This window comes from Oculina patagonica, chromosome 10 (genome assembly GCF_052425735.1).
Source record: "Oculina patagonica isolate OP01 chromosome 10, crgOcupat, whole genome shotgun sequence".
NCBI classification, from domain to species: domain Eukaryota; kingdom Metazoa; phylum Cnidaria; class Anthozoa; order Scleractinia; family Oculinidae; genus Oculina; species Oculina patagonica.
In genome coordinates, this window is record NC_135767.1 from 22,431,583 (window position 1) to 22,446,907 (window position 15,325).

Consider the following 15,325-nt stretch of genomic DNA (forward strand, 5'->3'; position numbering starts at 1 on the left):
ATAAATGATTATATGGAAGCAAAGGCTAAAAACACACAAATGGACTCATGTGAAGAATTTCATGCAAGATTGTGTCACTAATCCCATTTGGAGTCGGGGCTTCAAAAATATACCTGTTATTTTTCTGGCAAATAATTGTCACAGTTTAACAAAATGAAAAGAAAACCAAAAAATTACTGACTAACCTTTCACTGTATACACCAAGAAGTTGATAGCAAGATTCCTATGGTACATGTAGCGATTATAGAAATCAAACACAACGGATGATTTGGTCGAGTTGAGGATAGGACGATCCTTCCACGGTAAAGATTCCATCTTCCATGGTGAACTAACTGATATGTTAGCACCATCAAACACGTGCAAGAAACCATAGAAACTGTGCGAAGAGGCATAATACAGAACCTGAATGACTAGTTTGTAACCGGGTTCTGTCTCCATAACATGCTGACACCTGAACTGCGAAGTATATTCCAACGTCTCTAAAGTGAAGTGAAACACTTTGTTGGCCAATAGAATCGTTTTGTTCCTTGAGCAGACGCGGAAAGTTTTGTACACATCTGGGCTGGCCATTTTGGCAGTTAAACGTGTTAAGTTTATCCCAGGTAGATTCATAGACAAAACCATTGCCGTCGTTTCTTGTGAAGTTTGCGTCTGTAAGCGTAAGGGAAGGTGATCGTGAGAGAACACCGTGGGATTTTGTGTGTGATACAAAAGAGTGCGGTATCACGGAATAGTTGTGAAACAAGCTCTGATATACCACTTGAACGCCAATACCCACTGAATTGTTAATGAATACGTTACTTATATTATGATGGTACAAATCGACTTTGAGAGCTGCACCAGGAATTTGGATATCACTACGATAAGCAAACCCAGCATCCTGGATTTCCAGGTGATGCAACGAGCTTTTATGGTTTGACATTGTCAGATGAAGTCCGGCCCAGTTGTACTCCTGACTGTAAACGGACTAACACAGTATACCCCTGACAGGTACGGTCCATAACCCCAGGTATTAGCACTGCAATTCATTAAATCACCATCCAATGTTACCATCGCAGTCAACGTTGTGGACAAAACCAGGTTCCTGCTCCAAGAGAAGATATGTTCAGCAGTCTGTAGCGGTAGTAGTCAAGATCGAGTTGCTGGCAAATGATTTGTCGCTTCATTGGTGGGCGATCTCTGGTAAGGCAAGCACATCGGCCACCATGTATCATTGACCAAAAATTCCACTCTACCCTCCCACGGTCCAGCTCCTCCTCCTAAACGGAATCCTTCTTGATGTTGCTTCTTTACAAATTTCACTTTTTGATTTTCAGTTCCATCTACATGAAGCGTTCCTTGTACAACCATAGCTGACCTGGAAGGAAACTGAAGCGTCACGTTCTTCGGTATGACCAACGACCCATTGGTAAGGATAATGACGTCATCTCTAACTTCGTAAGGCGAGCCAGCGCTTGACAAGGCCAGTGGTCTATCCACTATTCCACCAATACTTGAACCTCTCAGAAAGCAGGATGTTCTTGGATCACTAGAGTCAATTGCATTTGTCTTGTTTGCGGAAAGAAGGTATGGAAAGAAATCCACTGGAGACAATTGAACCCTGTGTTGGAAGTCAAAGATTCTGTCCACGATTTCACATTCCTCTTGTTGTTCCCCACCAGTTGAATTTAGCGTCAATATCTCGTCGGTGATCATGACGTAGAGTAGAGAGCTGGAAAGCGAAGTCCGGAGTTTTCCAAAATGTTATCGCGCAAGGTAAAACTACCTTCTTTAAGAACAATAACTGCACGAGATGTCAAGCGTCGAAAAAAGTTTGGAAAAAGGTCTTTTGTGGCGGCTTTATTGTCTTGGAAAGTATTGTTTCTTACGGCAGCAAAACGCGTTTCTGGGAAGCAAACGAAGTCGATAAACAAAACGTGTTCAGCACGGTTCTTTATGAAAATGTTTTTATCTATTTCCACGTTAACGGGGTTACTTTTGTAGTTTGCAAAACAGAAGTTGCGGTCGACGAAAGTCAGAACTTTATCTGTGTTGTTCTTGAACGTGTTTGCTTCAATTACCGCATCTAAGCCAAGAAAACCTGTGCAGTATACGTAGAATGCATTACCTTTGTTTTTCTCCAAATGGTTGTTTGTCACGATAGTCTTCACTCTTCTCGGTTTCAGCCTTGAGTTAGTGCACCAGTATGGAGACAAGAAGATGCCTCCTTTGATGTTTTGCACAATCTGATTCTTGTTGATTGCCAAGGTAACGTTGACCGCTGACTCGCTCCAGTACTGGCATTCAGGGCCAAGCTTGACTCCATATTGAGTATTGTCAGTTATTGTGCACTCTTCCAAACTAAAGTGCGTGAATTGATATTTTGGTAGCTTGTTCCAGTTGAAACGTCTTACGTCAACCAAACTAATACCGTGCCTCAAATTAGAATTTGCGGTGCAATTGAAGAACACGTGAGTTCCAGTCTGGTTTGATATGCAACAACCATCTTCTATGTTGTTTGACAAATTAGAAAGACTGAAGTTAGATGACACTTTGCCATCATAAATCTTAACCCCACTGTGTGTGTTCATAACTGCAGTGATTTTTCGGAATTCAACCTCGCCAGCACTATTAGTGAGTGCAAATCCGTTTTCCGTGTTGTTTTCGAATGCCGAGTCCGAAAAGTCGCCTTTAAGAGCAACATCCTGGAGATACAACCCATTGCGTTCATTTCCTTTGAAAGACAGTTCACAAAGATTACATAACAAGATACTGCTGTCTAAAATTTCAAGACCATTTGCGCCGTTGTTAATAAAATGACTATCGGTAGCTGTTAACATTCCGTAAATTTGCTGAACAGTCATGCCTTCACCTTCATTGCGAAAGACAGCAGTTGAGGAAATCTTTGTCTTTCCTATGATGCCTTTAAGGAGTACGCCGTTTCCATGGTTATCGTTAAATGTGCAGTTGGATATCACGACAGAGGAAATATCTGAAAAGAGAAATGGCCACTTTCGACTTAGCTTAACCTTGGTGGCTAAAATTGAGGAATAATACTACTTTAAAAGAGAGCCCAATGTTTTGTTTGTACTTGTGCCAGTCCAAGTGACCAGAAACCCATTTTCCCATTAAAAAAATTGCCCAAATCCCAGTTCCCATTTTACCCTTTCAGGGCCCTCCTTCAATACTTACTGGCCATTGACAGTTCATGTGAGTTGACACAGCTGCCTCTCAATCCACTGAAATCTTTTCGTAACCTAACAAACAAGTTCTATATACAAATAGAAATTAGATTACGCGCTCGAAAATTGGTGTCCAAACGTCTGCCTTCGTCCACCCACAGAGGTGTTTGATCCAGCGATATTTTTTTTAATGCTAGCCTTTACATAAATTTAGATAGTGTAATATCTTAGAATAGACCATTTGCATTATGACGTAAAAGCGCAAAGACTTCTGGTAGTTGTAGTTAAGTTCGCGGGAAAACACCATTTCTGCCTTATGATTGGCTGAGGGCAGCCATGCGCGAAGGAGGACTTCCAGGACTTTTATTTTGATCTGAAGTTGTGTTGCGAAGTTTACGCTCTCGTCGCTTCGAAATTTGTGTATACATTTATTTTTTCAGTTACCTGTCAAAAATATAGAAAACAGGATGATAGCTTTGAAATGAAATTTGACTGAGTTCTGTGTTTTAACCAAGACAGACAAATGTTGTTCGTGTTCAAGTTTAATATGTACGTTGTGTGGCGGAGTTGACTTGGTAGAAATTCATTTATCGCGGCCGACAACTTCTCTTTGTAAATAATTTTAGCCTAATATCACAGCTTCACAAAATCGCGCACTGGAAACAGATTGCTTGAAAGGACGAGTCTAGGATATAACTAAATTTGTGTGGAATCAAGTGAAAGCAAGGCAAGCCATTGACTTTGTTCATCATCTATTTTCAGACGTTCAACAAACGATCGCTTCCATTGATCGTAGGTGAATTAATTCTTCACTGAAAAGCTTAGAAAATTTACCATATATTATGATTGCTCGGCGGGACGGTCAGTTTGATTTATTTTTACAGTGAGACAGAGAAACGAGTCAAATAATTTTCCTCGTTCAATGGAGCTTCATCGATGAATCATGAAGGGTCAATCATAAAGGATTTTCAAGCTGATCAATCAAAACTTTCCCGTGCAGGTGAAAACAGATTATTTGTTTTTTTATCTTAAAATTGTATTTCTTTTTTCGTCAAATTAGAACTGTAATTGCAATATTCTTTAACAAAGACGTTTTCTTGTTTTTGTGCTGGAAATGTCAACTCGTCGAGTAGCAGTTGTGGTTTCAATCCGAGCGAGGGCCGTGCGAGCAAATATAATTTTATTTCCATAATCTTGTTGATGAACGATTACTTGTGAGACTCGAAAGGTGAGCCTCAAAGATTTTTAATTTACGAGTGTATATAGACATCATGTACTGTACTCCCCCATGTTTAGAAAGGGTAAAATATTGCGTCTTCGTATATTATTTGAAAATACCTGGCAACAGGCGGTGTTGGACACGACTCGCAAAGCATGCCGGAAGAAATTTTCATTTGCACTTATTATCGTCTGATCGCCGATCTGTAAACATCTCCTCGCGGTGCGAAGATATTCCAATGCTGAAAGAAATATCGGAGGAAATCCATATCCAATCTTTCGCGAGCCTAGTAGCACCTATAGATGATCATAGATGCGTATTGCTGGATTCATAAAGGCGGCAAAATTGAAGGGGCTAAAATTGAACTTATCTTTGGCGCTTTGTTTTTCAGAAATGTCGAGTTATGTATGAAGTACGTCGATGTACTGCTGGCCAACGCAGTTCGCCGTGTCGTGGTTTTTGATGAATTTTCGCTGGGTTATTTTACTTGGAGGGCTTAACGGCCGTTTTGATATATATGCCGAGTATCGGCCAAACAAAATGATGATATAAACACTTAAAATTCGTCTTCTTGAATAGATAGGTGGAACACATGCATATTTCTCGTTCTTCGAGCGAGTTGCGCGAAGGATAAGTGCAACATATGTATATTTATCGTTCTTAAAGCGTGCTGCGCGAAGGATAAGTGGAGTACATGCATATTTTCATTTGTTAAAGCATGTTGCGCGAAGGATAAGTGGAATACGTGTATATTTCTCGTTCTTAAAGAGGGTGCGCGAAGTATAAGTGGAATACATGCAAATTTCTCGTTCTTACTAAAGGGTGTTGAGCGAAGCCGTTAGTGTAATACAATGTGTATTTATCATTCATAAAGCATGTTGAGCGAAGGATAATCATTCGTCGACTGCGGGAGCACTATAGTTCAACTGCCTGTGGCTAGGCAATCGCTCCGACTTGCCGAATATCAGCCAAACAAAACGATGATATAAACACTACAATAACAAAAATGGCAAGTGAACATTAAAATATAAATACAACCAACAGGAGTACCAATTTAAGCCCTTGTCCTGTTAGAACATCGACAGAAATCACACCATCAACTCCCGCAAAATGCCGCGAAATGGAAGAGAACTGAGTGACATATCAAGGAAAAAACCCAAACTTCAAGTCCAAATTTGACCGTTAAAACGGCGGGGCCCGCCAGGGCCCACCGTACTTTTCTTAAAGTTCAACTATCGAACTTAAGTTCTATGCAAAAATAATCTACAGTACTGATCCTTGTTTGTCAAGAAATGAGCAAATGTTCATCGACGTCGAATGCTTGCGCCAAACAACCCTTTACCATATAGCATGATTTCAATCGACTAGTTTTGAGAGAAAAATCGCTTCCCTTAATTCAGAACTTGACAGATGACTGGCTTAGGTATTATTCTTCCAGCTCCAATAAAATAATCCGTAACAGCCGTTAAAGTCTCGCCGGAATCGCACGAAAAAGATGAGACCTTCTTATAATCCCGCGACAAAATTGTCCGCCATTGCTTCCACCAAGGTGACAAATGATTGGTCGAAAAATGTCACGTGAACCGTGTCCAACACCGCCTGACCTGGCAAGCAAAAGTTTTAGGAATTTAATTTAATAACCGCGCGACTGAGACTCGACTGGGAAACACTCGTTGAAACTTCACTACAAAACGCAACCAGCAAATATACAAATTCTCGCATAACTTTTTTTTCATTTTAATAGACTTGGTTTTAAATTGAGAGGTTGCTTTTTGCCCTTTAAATGAAGCCACAGGGACGTCTTCTTCGGTGAGAGTAATTTTCTTTACCTCCATCACGATTTTCTTGGGCTAGCGGGCTTGATGACAATTCAAAATTTCCCGCGAACTTAACTACAACTACCAGAAGTCTTTGCGTATTTACGTCATAATGGAAATGGTCTATTCACAGAATAAGATAAGATAAGATAAGATAACTTTATTTATACACGGTTTTTCCATCAGTCAAATTAAGTTACTGGACTATCTACCTATCTAACTAACTACAAAAATTTAATAACAACAAATTCAAAATAACAAAAGAAAAGTCTGCTTTTCATGGAGGCCGTGTCTAAAATTTACTTAAAATTTAGATATTACTTTAAACTGTGCCGACTTAATTTAGATTTGAAATCGGCCAGTGAAGATGCTCGTCTTAGGTCTACAGGTAAGTTGTTCCACAACTGAGCTCCGCTGTACGAAAAACTTTTCTTGAGATAATCAGTTCGAGGTTGTGGAAGGACTAATTTGTTTTCGGTATTCCTTAAACGCTAAGCATTAACATCGTCACGATATACGAATCTTGATCTCAGATAATCAGGAGTCATACCGTGTAATGTTTTATACATTAGGATAGACTTCTGTTCCAATCTTTGATAATAGAGTCTTCGCCACCCCAGTGTCCGGAACAAATCATCTAAATTACTATCATAGCTCGCAGACATTAGGGTACGAGCTGCGCGGTTTTGAAGCCTTTGCAGTTTTTCAGCAAGGCCCTTGTTACAGCTTCCCCACACTACGTTGCAATAATCAAATTGTGGTTGAATAAGGCTATTATAAACTTTAATTAAAATATTAAATGGAGTGAGATGCCGAATTCGTTTAATTGCACCAATGGCACAAGCTATCTTCTTAGAAATGTTTTCAATATGACACTCCCAGTTTATATTTTGATCAACATAAACTCCGAGGGATTTAGCGGATGTTACTTGTTCTATTGCGTTCTCATTTATAGTAAGAGAGGGACTTTCCGTTCTCATTTATAGTAAGAGAGGGACTTTAAGTGCAGCTAGATAACCGTACACAGTGTAACAACACTGTGACTGTGTAAAATCTACCTGTATTACTATTTTTTTCTTCCTACCTTGATCGTCTGTGATAAGGAATTTCAGCCTGGCATCTTTTCTGCCCGCACTGAATCGAAACCTTATGTAGAGTTCGTGACCAGAGCTTGAGGATGGCGTGACAGCCTGATTGACACCTGTCCGTTCGGTCAATGACGTGAGCATCGTCGCATTGCTTGTGGTACCGTCGAATACCTCCAACTCAAACTTGTCACCAGTCATGGACTGATAATACACGGTTAAACGGCTTCCTGGCTGAGTTCTTATAATCTGTTAAAAAAAAAAAACGTTTAGAAGCAAACAATAAGACAATATTAACATAAATATTATGCAGTGGACTCCGAGAGAACATCCCCAGGTGAGAGAGTCGGAAATGCTCTTCGTCTGTAGCATAAAGTGGCTCGGAGTATTGCGACTCCTCATGGATGGTTGCCCCAACATTTTTTTGGTACTCATTTATACTCCTGGATGGAGAGAGGCACTGGGAACTTAAAAGTCTTGCCCAAGAACACATTCGATGACAAATAAAGTTTAAGTACATATTATGTAGACCTTGTAACACAACAACCGCGGTCAGGGCTCAAACACAGACTGTTCGATCCGGAGTCCAGCGCACTACTCGTTAGGCCACAGCGTCTCAGCCTCTTCTTCGACTAAAGCTCTTATCTGTGTGTCTGTTTGAAATGGTATACTTAATGGGTAAAAAAAAATTGAGCCACGCTAAGAGAAGTCTTTTCTTTGAAGGGCGTCTCCACCCCTTTCTGATTGGAGTCCCCCTCCCCCGGGTAAACTGCCACGAACAATGAATCGTTGGCGCAACCATACAAAGCAAGGGGTAACCGGCAGCGATGGAGTAGCAATACCTCTTGTTCAGGTTAGGAAAAATTACCGGTACCTTATACTTTTTAAAACAGCTCAACGTCTTACCTTGGCGCAGTCGACATTCGTTCTTGCCTTACCCAACGCTTCAAACAAGACTGGAAATGTAGTGACATTCACATCCGAAGAACAAAAATCCACAGGATCAGGCACTGCTTCGCAATATGAAAACCCGTCTCCATATGTTGTGTTATCTACTGCTGTGTTCTCAATTTTAATTGCCTTCGATCTGCCTTTCATCTGGATGCCAGCTACTAGGCTGTCTTTGATACTGCTATTACTGATGGTCAGTGGGGAACTTATGTTGTCGGACGTCACTCCATAAACAGAGCTTTTTACTGTCACGTGGTCAAGATCAGGAAGATAGTTGCTTCCTTTTATCGCTTCGTAGGCCTGAGATATGTCCACGTACTGAAGAGGTGGGGGCTTTGTTGTTTCGGAAAAGTCGATTCCTTTCCAGTAGACTTTACTTGACAGCAACTTTGCGAGAGTGTGACATTCTATTCCAATATCCCTCCGGTGATCTGAATGAGAGGGAAAAAGAGATTAATCAAAATTCAGACTGTTTTAGGTTAGTTCGGTTGACCAGTATTCTAACCAGCATTGAAACGCGGTTGACATTAAAGCTTTTCCAATTGAACGCTCTGCAAAATCTTTTTTTTTTTAACTCCTAAGCTACATTTCATAGTTCATTTAAACAAATCAACAGAAAAACATAGAAACAATAAGTCAATACAAAAAGAAGAAGGTCGAAAAATTAACACTAAAGTTTAAATTGCATTTTCGCTGCCAGCTCTCCAAAATAAGCCTGTGTTCAGACATCTCCTTCCGGCGCAGGAAAGAAATATGAAATGCCTTCACGCAGCCTATCCAAAGGGTTTTGGGAAATAAAACCTTCGTTTTTCAATTACTGATAGCCATTAAATTTGTATCCTAACATTATTTGTACATTGTCGAGCAGACAAATGAAGAACACTAATAAAACCTCAAGTGTTATGCAAGTACGTGTTAAAGCAAATGGCAAACTACTACTGGTTTGGCAAAATAAGATTGACTTTGCGACGTCCCGTTAGCCATAACGATCAGTGGAATGTGAAAAAAAAATACGAGAACTGTTGAAAAACACTTTTTTCTACTACCGAAATTTGTATGGTTTATGCAAGTGGAAATTTAACTGATTTTTTCGGTTTTCAACGCGTACAGTTAAGTTTTTCCGTTTTCGATGGAAGTACTATTGTCTGGGTTGCTTTCCTATATCAGTGACGCCGATTACGAATTAACAAATATAGAAGCCTCGACTGTGCTCTGTTCTGTTGTAAAGCACGCAGGAAGCGGCTAGAGCACGAAAGAAGTGTAGGGTGAAACGCGAGCCGTAGGCGAGTGTTTCTCCCTACTTCTTGAGTGCTCTAGCCGCTTCCTAAGTGCTTTACAACAGAACAGAGCACAGTCGAGGCTTCTTTATTTGTTTTATAATTAAGAAATTCATTAATTTCCCCACGAATTCGCGCAATTATTTTCAAAACAAACATTTTTCAAGCGAATAGAAGTGGCGTCAGCGTACATCTGTACTCTGATAAAGTACGCAACAATTAGCCAATCACAAAACTTGTTAGAATGGTTAAAAGAATTTGATTGGTTGAATAAGACATCAGCTGTCAACAGCTGTCAAACCATCAAGTTTGAAACCATCAAAGTTCAGAAATCCACAAGCTGAAAACGTCAAGTGGAATCCGAATTTTAACACGAGCCCTTGAAGTTCTTAGGACTTTTAGTACAACACAGGATAGAAAAGTAGACTGTTCAGTGAAAACCGGCTGAATTCTGGCCCATGAAAACTTGCACGTTGTTAACTTGACAACTAGAAAAACAAACTGCTCAAAGCTTGTGGCTGGTACTTCACAAAATGCTGCCGTCCGGCGTGTTTCGCGAATCATTTACAACCATCGGATTCAAGGGAAAAATTAGAGTCGGCTGCTGTGATTGCTGTGGCCTTCCATTCATTGCACTGTTAAGGATATAGGAACAGGATTGTCTTCCTGAATTGCATTGGAGATTTTTAATTTCTGGACGTCTGCTTCTGGAATGACAGGTAAACTTGTGTTCGATGTTTTCTTTGTTTTCGCGCTTGTTCAATTTTTTCTAACTTTGCAGCAGCTTGTTTGAAGCTTGAAATTCAACCCCTTTTGCAATAAAAATTCCTAGGTTTAGGGGTGAATTGTTTAGGTGTCTTCTCGATAGCGTTGCGAAATCCAAGAAGCGATGACCTCGAGTTAAGTTCACCGTCTTTTGTTCGAGCTTCGGCGTAGAATTTACCGAGGTTGTTGTCTAGCTTCTTTGTTGGTCATTTTGTGAAGGCTTTTGGCAATTTTTCTTTCACGGCACCAAGCTGTTGAAAACGCCAGAAAAAATTATTCATTATGTGATAAGTCTGAGTTGTGTGTGTATTCGCTAGCTAATTTAGTTTTCTGTTTTTGAATTGCTGTTTGTTTGTTTTGTTTTTTACACGAAAATGTAGCTGTGCGTGTTTTATCTAAAATTCCGTACTTAAATAATGTGAAACTCATATTCAAAAACTCAGATAGCCCATTTTGTACTATCTTTCGTGTTTTTCGTTTCTGCTTTTGTTATAATGTCTTCAATTTCGGCCTTGAGTTGTTTACAAATTTTTGGTTGGTTGTTTTGTTGTTAAGCTTACTTTCCGGCTCGGTGTTTTTTTCCGTAACTTGTACCGAAATTTCACTTTCTATCGCCGTGCAATTTGTGCTGTTAGGAACAGGACGTTTTAAATTAACTGACGCTAAAAGCTCGTTTTCATTCTCGTTTTTCCAGGTCAAAGAAGAAGTCAGGGTCAAGACAAAACCCGAAAAAGACGTTCGGGAATAGTGGTCGGCCATATTGGGTCGATGGCGTGACATTTCCTCCGTACATCTGGACTCTGATAAAGTACACTGTTTCAGCCAATCAGAGCGCGCGTTACATGAAAACTTAATTATAATTAATAGTAACTAGAATAACTAAGTTTTATCTTGCCAATAGTCCTCTGCTCTTACTTATTATTAGTCACCTCCTTTCCTGTTTGACTTACCGCAATTCTCGACTCCGATTCCCGGATGTTTGCACAAAAGTAAACTCTTCTCAGTCCCCTTGCAGTCCACCTCGTCCAACCAAGTAGGCCCAGTTCCCCCGCCGTGTGTGTAGAACCTTTTGGCTCCCAGAAAACCCAGCTGTCTGCAAGCAACCTTTTTTCATTGAAAACAAAACAAGCATAGCATTCAAACAACAAATTCATATCTCACTAGTCTAATGGGGCTTTCGTTTTACAAAGGGAGGGGGAACGATGGCCTAAGTGTTAGTGGACTGGTCTCCAGACGGAGCGGACTGTGTTCGAGCTCTAGCTGAGGTCATTGTGTTTTGTTCTTAAGCAAGGTACTTTACACTCATAGTGCTTCTCTCCACTCAGGTGTGTAAATGGGCTCCGGTGCATTTAATGCTGGGGATTACCCTGCAATAGACTAGTAGAGCATCTAGGAGGTAATATAAATACTTCTAGTCGCTTCATGCTACTAAAGCCAGGCAATAAGCTCTGACCTGATGCGCCACTAGGCTCGAACGCAGACGTCAAGTTCACCTTACTTAAGTGGGAACATGAACGAACCCCTACCCACCCAATCATATCCTTCATCTTTCCACATTTTATGATTTTAGGGGGTGGGGGGTTAGATTATTAGGTCTCCACATTTATGCAACTTGCTTAATTAATATCACGTATGCGCGGATGTCAACATACAGATTTGTGTTACTAGTCCCTGTACTTTATTTGTTTTGGGCCAATTGAGAATATTCGTTTGTATCAGTACCGCAGTGTGCTCTGGTTTAATTTTTCTAAGGAGTTCCTAAATGACTTTAATTAAAAAGTCAATCATGGCTGTTTACCTCATTGATCTATTCTCTTTTTCTCATAATCGGCATATTTGACATTGTATTAAGATTGTAAGGAGAAATTAGACACGAATCACGCATTCCAATCACCTGAGCATCTTTTATGTCAAATGAATCACGGCACACAGTTCCCCACTGTCCTCTTAGAAAAATCTCCAGCCGACCTTCTCGGTAATTTTTCCCGTCGCTAAGACGAATTCCATCATTGTAATAAGGCGCTGTGACGTTCAAATCGTCCACATCCACAGATATGTTCTTTGGTATCTTGCTGAAGACGATTCTTTGGCGCGAGTTTCCTTTCGCTTGCAGGGAACCTTTAACTTTTAAGGCAATCCCAACATCAAAGTGCAATCGGACTCCTGGCTGTATAGTTAGAGTGGCGTTTTCAGTTACAACAAGGTCTTGAGATACGACATAAGCTGATCCGTTCACTGTTAGAGTCGTATTGACTGTGATATCTCCTCCGAGACTTGCGCTTTCGACGCGTTGCATGACAAGTACCAACGGCAGTAGCAGATACATTATTCCACGTAACACTGGTGAATAATTTCCCATCTCTAGAAAATAAGCTAACATTGAAAAGGGAAATAAGTTTCTTTTTTTCATTAAATTATTAAATAAATCTGTGATGAACCTGTGGCCCTCTATTTTACAAGATCTAAAGGCTAGAGATAATTTAAAAAGAATTGTTTTAAGACAAGATTTGAAAATAATAATGGAGCTTATTTTTTTTCAAGCTAGCCGGGAGCGCATTCCAAGTGTAAGCGCAGATACTGGACTGAAAATCCTGTCACCAAAAGACAACGGAAACGTGCCTGAATTTATAGAGCGCAGTGACAAGCGTGCATGTTTTCTTACATTAATTAAATCATTAACATAAGCTAGCGCAATGCCAATAATAATAATAATAATAATAATAATAATAATAATAATAATAATCGATATTTTAACAGGGTGACCCCTTCAGTCGCAGAACTGGTATCAACGGGGGCCCTGTTTAAAATAAAATAATTAAAAATAAAAGGGAGTATGTATTAAATATATATCTATCTATAAAAACTTACTATTTTAAAAAGATACCGCTAAATTGCTACAAAAGTTAATAAGTTTAAAAGAAGTAATAGTGTTCTCATAAAAATAAGTTAAATTACGAATTAAAATTGTTCTGAAAATAACCTAAGAATAAAAAGCAGAGATAGCTTGGAAACGTTCCTTTGGCTGCATAGTCTTAATGTTCGTCGGAAGACTATTAAGAGCCTTATAAGTTAAATGTAAAATTTTAAAATGAATTCTTTATCTAACTGGCAGCCAGTGTAATTCTTGTAAAACGGGCGTAATATAAAACGTCACGGTAACTGTTAAGGCCTGGATTAAACGGAGACGCAAGTTTTTAACTTGCGTCCACTTGCGTTTCCGTTTAGCCAGGACTTGCTTGCACTTGCGTTGACTTGCGATGACTTTATGAGACTTGCGTTGACATTGGTCGAGGTTCGATTTACACATATGCAAGTCAACGCAAGTTTTTCACGGTTTGTCCACCCAACGCGAGTTACTGCAAGTCTTGTTGTTTCCTTCTGGTACTGAATTGTAGCGCGCGCAGAAGCTTTGTAATGGCTGTTTTGAGCACTTGCGAGCAAACTTGCGAGACCGTTTGGTCCGCCAACGTAATTCTGTACACAAGTTCAACTTGCGACTTTTTGCGTCCACTCACGTTACCGTTTGGCCAGGGCTGTACTAATCACAGAACATTTGCACACCCCAAAGTTCCCTATAAATACTCACCGAGCACGACGCTTACCAACGACGACTCTCCATGAACTATTGAGGTCAATCAACAACTAAGCTGTCGCTAAATTGCAGCGCTATTTATATAGAGGTTGTTAAGTGATGTCATCAAAGCAAAAATAAACGGGCCTTCATTGATATTGAGTTAATTGAAATTCGTTTTGGCTGCATGTCTACACGCTTCTAATGTGAAAATTTATATTTGTTGACTTCCTTTCATCAAGTCTTTGCACATTTCATCGAGAGTGGTTTGGGTATATATATACCACAACCTCTTGTAAATGTTTCAAGTTTCCGAAACTTGCCGCTTCAATATTGGCAAAAACATGAAAGGAAACATGTCAATCGAGACTTCTTGTAGGTGGGATATTGGTTGACTTTTCCCATGTAAAGCAAATTTAAAAACTTAAACATTAATCTTTTTCGGCACTTATGAACACGATATTCTTTGACTGATCCGGTCAAGTATCAGACATGATTGTAGCTTAAAGTCGACGGTATGAATTTTGTTTTAATGTTTATTTTCTGTTTACAATTAAACATGATCACAGCAAAGATCGCATCAAAGACAAGTGGCATGTGACTTTTTAACGTCTTGTTCAGGATAGTGCTGAGTAACTTTTAAGGTCTTTTGACGCTCGGCAATTCAGAGTTACCAGGTTACCGAAGGATTTTATAGATAGAAATCCTAACCCTATTGTAAAAGCTAACCGCAAGCAACGCAAGCTAAAGTAGGCTAACCGGAGTGCTATTTAGGCCTACTGAAGTGCTAGTCAGGCTAACCGCAGTGCTAGTTAGGCTAACCGCAGTACTGTTTAGTCAGTAGTATTCTAGATGAACTGAGTGTCGCGTGCGGTGTCTCGCTATTGTCTCACTACATCAACTGCGTGCAGGATAGTTAGTCCCGATGTCAAAACAGCCGCCATCATGGATTCGCCACTGCGGATTTCAATTTTTTTCCCAAAACGTCAGAAAACGGCCCAAATTTACTTAAATTACTTAAAATCAATAAAACGGTGAAAATAAAACGTGACGCTACCTATTAAGATGCTCTTTCATAGTGATATAAAGCCAGTAGACGAAATTTGGAATATTCCCTTTATTTTTTTAGCATGCTATACGTGTTCGAATTCAATTAAAAACTTTATGATAAATTATTCTTCGATTACAGGGTTGATGAATATAATTGCAGTTCATTTTAGACAATTTATTATTAATACATTATTAGCATGCTATACGAGTTCGAATTCAATTAAAAATTTTATGATAAATTATACTTCGATTACAGGGTTGATGAATATAATTTGCAGTTCATTTTAGACAATTTATTATTAATACATTATTAGCTGTATAAAGCTTAGCCGTTGTTATCTTCGGCCAAGACAGTGAATTCGCCATATAGGCCATATTCCAACGATAAACCCCCTTAAGTTATTTTTAGACATGGTACGCAGTACTTCC

General features: G+C 39.6%; 1 pseudogene; it reads right to left on the reverse strand.

Moving 5' to 3' along the window:
* The window catches only part of LOC144667354 (protein bark beetle-like), a 29,455-nt pseudogene extending 16,808 nt beyond the window's left edge, over nt 1–12,647 (reverse strand).
* Between the last annotated feature and the right edge of the window lie 2,678 nt (nt 12,648–15,325).